Below are 6,612 nucleotides of genomic sequence, written 5' to 3' on the forward strand. Positions count from 1 at the left end.
CTCTTCTCTCTCTCTCTTTTCTCTCTCCTTCTTTTCTCTCTCTCTCTTTCTCTCTCTCTCTTTCTCTCTCTCTCTGTCACTCACTATCTCTCTCTCTGTGTTTTCTCTATCTGTGTTTTTCTTTCTCTCTCTTTTCTCTCTCTCTCTCTCATTTTTCTCTCTCACTCTTTTCTCTCTCTGTCTCCTTTCTCTCTCTCTCTTTTCTTTCTCTCTCTCATTTCTCTCTTTTTTCTCTCTTTTCTCTCTCTCTGTCATTTCTGTCTCTCTCTCTTCTCTCTCTCTTTTCTCTCTCTCTCTCTTGCTTTTCTCTCTCTCTTGCTTCTCTCTCTCTCTCTCTTGCTCTCGCTTGCTTCTCTCTCTCTCGCTTCTCTCTCTCTCTCTTTTCTCTCTCTCTCTCTCTTTTCTCTCTCTCTCTTTTCTCTCTCTCTTCCATTTAGGAAATCTGTTCTGTGATTACATATGATTATGTGACATTGGGAAATGCAGTAGGCAGCTGCTGAACATTCTGAAAGATATTGTTCGTGGCAGAGCTGATTGTTATGTTTTCTTGCTCCCCTAATAAAATTAAGTGTTAGAAAATTCAAAATCCACAATCAGATGTTTCCAAACAAAAGGGCTATTTACCCTTTTGTGATATGATTGCCCATGTGTAAATGGGCAGCACGGTGGCACAGTGGTTAGCACTGCTGCCTCACAACGCCAGAGACCCGGGTTCAATTCCCGCCTCAGGTGACTGACTGTGTGGAGTTTGTACATTCTCCCCGTGACTGCGTGGGTTTCCTCCGGGTGCTCCGGTTTCCTCCCACAATCCAAAGATGTGTAGGGCAGGTGAATTGGCCATGCTAAATTGTAGGGGTATGGGTGGGTTGCGCTTCGGCAGGGCAGTGTGGACTTGTTGGGCCGAAGGGCCTGTTTCCACACTGTAAGTAATCTAATCTAATCTAATCTAAATAAATGAGTGATGTTTAACCAGTGAGTGTTGGTGGGCAATCAGAACATAGTTAATCAGTTGAATAGACACCATTCATCTTCCAAAATGCCATCACAACTGGAAATTCTGGTTAATTATTCCCCGGTCCAGTTTAGAAATACTAAAGTCAGTTGTTTTTCCATAAATTCCCAATGGCCAGACTGGGAATTAAATTAGTTTTGTAGGTAAATATGTGTGTGTGATCCTGGATATTACATTTACTAACTGAGAAACCAAGGATGTTTTGAACGAATAGTTCATGGCTCAAAATCTGTTTAAAAATTAAGTAGCCGAAATGGTTAAACATACATAATTAGAGTTCAATAAAATAGATGTAACATTGTTACAATTCTAATCAGTATGACTGAAATTTATACAGACTATTTAACCTAGTAACATTCTTTAGAATAGTCCATGGAGAGACAAATGCTTTGGTTTTAATGTCAGGAGCTGCCAATTCAATAATGTCCTTCTTGACCATAGCACCAGAAATGTACCCCAAACTCCCTGTTATCCTCCATCTTTCCAAAAAGCCTTAACCCATTTGCTGATCATGGATTCTCTCTGTCTCTCTTTTCTCCTCAGCATGATTGCAGATACTCAACCTCCAGTGTCCAATATCCACAATTGTAGCAACCACACTTGTTTCCCTAGCCAAACATTGATCTCCAGTCTTCCCCCTCTCCTGGTTGCTTCTCTCTCTTTCCAAATATTGATCTTCAACTCCACCACTCTTAGTTGTTGAAGCATATTCCCAAGGACCCATGGCTGCTGCTGGTTTTCACGTCTCGCATTTGGTCACAACGTTGATCATGCCAGCAATTAGATGAGAAAGAGAATTGATAATGAGATCCCACTGTCAAATTGGGCTGGACCTCCTTGTTTCAGCTATTTCTGCACTGTCTTGCACCCACATGCCTCGCATGATCAATAACGTTGAGTTCAGCAATTTTAAGCCATAATATTTGCCCCATTTTGTAAATTTCTCTTTGTTTTTGTTTTCTTTATTGCCATTGAGATTTTTTAGCATGAACAGAGGAAATTGAGTTCATCGTATCCACCTTGGTCATCAATCATTCATCAATTCTCATCCCATTTTCAAGCACTTGGCCCATAACCTTGTAAACCTTGGCCCATATTCCAGGTAATGTGTTGCTTATGCCCAAAACGTCGATTCTCCTGCTCCTTGGATGCTGCCTAACCTACTGCGCTTTTCCAGCAACACGTTTTCCGGCTCTGATCTCCAGCGTCTGCAGCCCTCACTTTCTCCATATTCCAGGTATTCATTTAAATAGTTACTCAATGTTTTGAGGGTTTTCGCTTCTATCATTCTTTTAGGCAGGGAATTACAGATATCTACAAAACTCGGGGTGAGAATACATTCGCAAAATTCTCTTGAAACCCCGTGCTCCTTCGCTCAGTACTCTGCCCCCTATGTAATCACCCCTCTTTGAAAGGGAAGGGCTTTTCCCAATCAAACTTGCCTGTGCCCCTTAGAAATTTACACACCTTAATAAGATCCCCTGTCATCCTTCTCTGCTCTCTCCTTTTTCACTGCTGAATAATTGCTGTTCTTGATTCAACCTCCTTTAGAGATTATCTTTGTTTCTTTACATGCCCAATACCAATGTATTTGTCCCTGAATCACAAACCCTTGTGCCATTTAATCACCTCTGCCTTCTACTCCATCACGGACCTTTTTTCTTCTACCTTTGCTCTTTTCACTGGCTAAATTAAGATTCCTAATTTTTCATAGATCTGATGAAGGGTGATGGAATCAAAAGAACATAGGAATTAGAAGTGGAAGCAGGCAATCAGCCTTTCGAACCTTTCTGATCTTATCCTGGTCTCAGCTCCACTTTCCTGACTGCTCCCCAGAGCCCGTATCCTGCTTGTCATCAGAAACATATCTATTTTGTTTCTTGAATCTGTTGATTGATTCCACCTTCACTGGACTCTCAGGCAGTGAATTCCACAGATTCGTAACTCTCTGAGAGAAGTAGATTAAATTAGATTACTTACACTGTAGAAACAGGCCCTTTGGCCCAACAAGTCGACACCGACCCACCGATGCGCAACCCACCCAGACCCATTCCCATACATTTACCCCCTTCACCTAACACTAGGGGCAATTTAACTTGGCCAATTCACCTAACCTGAACATTTTTGGACTGTGGAAGGAAACCGGAGCACCCAGAGGAAACCCACGCAGACACGGGGAGAATGTGCAAACTCCACACAGAATCGCCTGAGGCGGGAATTGAACCCAGGTCTGTGGCACTGTGAGGCAGCAGTGCTAACCGTGCCACCCAAGTAGTTTCTCCTCATCTCAGTTTTGAACGTCTTGCACCTCTTCCCACCCTACCTCTTGCTACACCTCTTCCCACCCTACCTCTTGCAATCAACTTCACCAACACATTCCACCCTGACCTTAAATTTACCTGGACCATCTCTGACACCTCCCTCCCCTTCCTCGACCTCTCCATCTCCATTAATGATGACCGACTTGACACTGACATTTTTTACAAACCCACCGACTCCCACAGCTACCTGGATTACACCTCTTCCCACCCTACCTCTTGCAAAAATGCCATCCCGTATTCCCAGTTCCTCCGCCTCCACCGGATCTGCTCCCAGGAGGACCAGTTCCATCACAGAACACAACAGATGGCCTCCTTCTTTAGAGACCGCAATTTCCCTTCCCACGTGGTTAAAGATGCCCTCCAATGCATCTCGTCCACATCCCGCACCTCCGTCCTCAGACCCCACCCCTCCAACCGTAACAAGGACAGAACGCCCCTGGTGCTCACCTTCCACCCTACCAACCTTCGTATAAACCAAATCATCCGCCGACATTTCCGCCACCTCCAAACAGACCCCACTACCAGGGATATATTTCCCTCCCCACCCCTTTCCGCCTTCCGCAAAGACCGTTCCCTCCGCGACTACCTGGTCAGGTCCACGCCCCCTACAACACACCCTCCAATCCTGGCACTTTCCCCTGCCACCGCAGGAACTGTAAAACCTGCGCCCACACCTCCTCCCTCACCTCTATCCAAGGCCCTAAAGGAGCCTTCCACATCCATCAAAGTGTCCTGGGCCTCCTTCACCGCCGCTCCCTCACCACCAGACGCCTGGAGGAAGAACGCCTCATCTTCTGCCTTGGAACACTTCAACCCCAGGGCATCAATGTGGACTTCAACAGTTTCCTCATTTCCCCTTCCCCCACCTCACCCTAGTTCTAAACTTCCAGCTCAGTAACTGTCCCCTTGACTTGTCCGGACTTGTCCTACCTGCCTATCTTCTTTTCCACCTATCCACTCCACCCTCTCCTCCTTGACCTATCACCTTCATCCCCTCCCCCACTCACCCATTGTACTCTATGCTACTTTCTACCCACCCCCACCCTCCTCTAGCTTATCTCTCCACGCTTCAGGCTCACTGCCTTTTTTCCTGATGAAGGGCTTTTTCCCGAAACGTCAATTTCGAAGCTACTTGGATGCTGCCTGAACTGCTGTGCTCTTCCAGCACCACTAATCCAGAATCAGGTTTCCAGCATCTGCAGTCATTGTTTTTACCTCAGTTTTGAACGTACCTTTTCTTATTCTGTATCTATGATGTCTTGTTTAAGACACTTCAACGTCCACCATATCAATTACCTTTAGCATTTTATATATCTCAATCAAATTCCTCCTCATTCTTCTGATCTCCAGTGATTACAAGCCCAAGCTATTCAACCATTCATCATACTACAGCCCTTTCATCCCTGATCGTTGAGCTGAAAGGTTGGGTCAAATTTTCCCAGCTTTGCAGAAATGGCCTTGGTGGGTATAGAGGAATATAGAAGGTTTGCACATTGGTCTAGCTCTGTGGCATGTTCCTGCTTTTGTATGTTTTGACTGGGGACAGGTACCCAGTGACAACAGCTACAAGCAGGGTTGGTAGCCAATTAGAATAGTCATCAGGGTGATCAGTTCTTGTAATGGATTGAAAATTTCCTAGCAACTGAAGAACCAACAGCAACCCATGTTTTCCCCCTTCCCTCCCCCCACCCCCCCCCCCCACCTCCAACCCCTCCCCCCCTCCCCCACCACAGCTGTGTCAGGACACTGCAGGTGTAGTGGTGGTTGCTTCATAATGGTAAGATCTAGAATCAACACATAGAAGGGATATTATTCATTAGTTAGCGGTAAGTCACCAATGCTCAAGCATCCACTGGGCGAAGATATGCTATTGCAGCCCTTCATGATGTCTCAGTTAACGTCATACCTGCTGCAATGGCAGCTACCCTAACCCTCACCCCAACCCTAACCTTCCTACTCTCAGGGTTTCTTGGTGGCACTGACGTTCCTCCTGGTTGCTGACCTCTTCAGCACCACCCCCTCTGAAGAGCAGAATGATATACAAACATATATTTGAATTAGGAGAAGGGGCCATTCAGTCCTTCGAGCCTGCTCTGCCATTCAATAATCTGATTGTAATCTCAAATCCATATTCCTGCCTCCTGCTGTTGACTCCATACCTCCTTGCTTACACTCTCTTTACCCTATCCTTAAAAACATTCAGGACTCTGTTTTTGCCACCTTTTCAGGGAGACATAGTTCCCAAAGACTTAGATAAAAGCAAAATACTATGAATGCTAGAAAGCTGAAACAACACAGAAAATGCACAAGAATCTCTGTAGGTCTGGCAGCATCTGTGGAGAGTGTTAATGCTTCAGAGTGATTCTTCATCAGAACTGAACTTCTGAACGTCATTTCTGAGAAAGAGCTCAGAACCACAGACGTTGCCACGCCTGCTGACCAGAATTTTCTGCAAAAGACTCATGACCATCTGAGAGAAAAAAATTACTTGAAATCTGTTTTAAATAAGCGATCCCTCATTTTGAAACAGTAAGCTTTAGTTCCAGGTTACCTTGTAAAAGGAAATGTCCTTTCCACACATACCCTGTCAAGACCCCTGTAAATTTTATACTTCAATTAAGTCATCTCTCATTCTTCTAAATTCCAGAAAATTCAAATCTGTCCAACTTTTCCTGACAAGACAACCACAAATTCCATGTACTTGTCTAGTAAACTTACCTCCATCACAATTGCATCCTTCTTTAAATAAGGTGTATAATATTTTGCACAGTATCCAAACGTATATAAATAGGAAGGGATATGGGCCAAATGCTGGCATATGGGATTTTTGGACTAAATGGTCTGTTTCTATGCTGTATGATCTATAAGATCTCACCAGTGTCCTGTACAACTAAAGCATATTTTGTATTCAATTTGATTCAGGATTAGTTATAATATTCTATGAGCTTTCCTAATTACTTGCTGTCACTGCAAACCAATCCTTTGCAATTCATGTGAAAGGACATGAGATGCCTCTGCTAAACTCTTATATAAAAAATAAGAGAAACTGGGGGCACAGTGATCCTAACAGCTATGGAGACATGAAGTAGAGCATCCATAGCAAAGAAGAGTAGAGACTCCTAGGTTTTATTTCCCACAAGCTATCCTAGAAATGAGAGATGGAGGAAACCCCTTAAGATGTGCAGGACAGTAGTTAATATAAGAGGCAATCCTTACGTACAAGATAATCTTGCTGAGATATTTATATCATTGATAGTCACAGGTGAGGTGCCGGAAGAC

Source organism: Chiloscyllium punctatum, chromosome 24 (assembly GCF_047496795.1).
Source record: "Chiloscyllium punctatum isolate Juve2018m chromosome 24, sChiPun1.3, whole genome shotgun sequence".
Taxonomy (NCBI): domain Eukaryota; kingdom Metazoa; phylum Chordata; class Chondrichthyes; order Orectolobiformes; family Hemiscylliidae; genus Chiloscyllium; species Chiloscyllium punctatum.